Genomic DNA, 1,365 nt, shown 5'->3' with positions numbered 1-1,365 from the left:
TCAGCCTTGCACCAATAAAGATGTTGAAGTGACCCCCCCCAAAAAATACAGTGTTAGAAACCCATAGGGGCTGTGTACTCTATCTTACATGGTTGCCATTCATCAGCATTGACAATGACAATAGGTTAGTTTTATACTTCATAGGGGATTGTGGGCTTTAGTACAAAGGTTTCAGTTACCAGCAAGGGTGTAAGTTTTCTATTTTCCTAAGAAGGGGACTCAAACTAGGGCCAAGAAGTGAAGAAGCCTATGATATATAACCTTGAATGAACTAGAGAGCAGTTGCAACTTGTTCTACAGGATGGCAGTGTTTGGTTTACTTCATTTTATTTGATATCACGTGGCATCCTTGAATGGATCTGCTATGATGGGTCTCTTTTCAACAATCAAGAGTGCCTGTATTTCCTGGAGATCTTCATGATTCTTGGCATCCTAGTTTCACTGAGTCTAGGAGTTTCCCAGGGTAGGGACCTTGGTTTCCAAGGACATGCTCTTTGCTGTCCTTATACGAGCGAACTCAGAATCTTATCTGTCTGCTGGCCTCTATTTTCATATTGTGTAGAAGAGAGAAAGTAAGCTAGCAAGGGTGGATTGGGGTAAAGCTGTTGGTGTCAGATGCATCCTGTAATCTTGACCTCCAAATGGCAACATTATCATAGCAAAGATAACCTCATCCTCATGAACTTAACTCAAAACAATCCCATAAGCATAGGAAACATGAATGTCTTACAAATGGGATAGAAACACAGTAGCAGAGATTATGATTTAGGAAACATGGTAAAGAAGAAATGACATTAGCTATCCAAGTGTATGATGACTGCAGCCCAAGGTCTGTTAAGAATGCTGTGAGCAACATGTACAGTCAGAAATATGGTGGTTGCATATTGAATCAAATAATCCTATGGCTTACTATGCAGGAAAGACAAATACAAGAGAAATGACTGTGCATTCATCAAATGGAAGTGTTGAGATCTATATTGAGCCACCAATACAGTGAAGAGTCAAATTTACTCACCAATCACCAATGAAGACACCAAAGAATTCTCCCAACCACTTCACTATGAAATTGACCAACCATGCAGTCAAGTGGCCTAGATAATTATTTGTAATTGGAATGACAGATTAGGAAACATAGGGAAGAAAAGCAGTTGGAAAACAGGGTCTTGGTTATAGAAAGAAATCTGGAAATCACACATGCCTTTTTAAAACCACAAATGGCAGCTAGACATATAGTCTTGTGCGGATGTAATTCACGGAAAGAAAATCAAGTACATCTGTGGGAAATGTTTTAGAGTACAAAAGAGACCCCATTCCCAAATATAAATTAAGGGCAACATTAACTCAGCCATAAGGACAAAAAGATGA

Source organism: Echinops telfairi, unplaced genomic scaffold, assembly GCF_000313985.2.
Source record: "Echinops telfairi isolate 266 unplaced genomic scaffold, ASM31398v2 ScPeMD7_7447;HRSCAF=8485, whole genome shotgun sequence".
Classification (NCBI taxonomy): domain Eukaryota; kingdom Metazoa; phylum Chordata; class Mammalia; order Afrosoricida; family Tenrecidae; genus Echinops; species Echinops telfairi.
The sequence above is the reverse complement of the archived record's forward strand: the minus strand, read 5'-3'. Positions refer to the sequence as shown.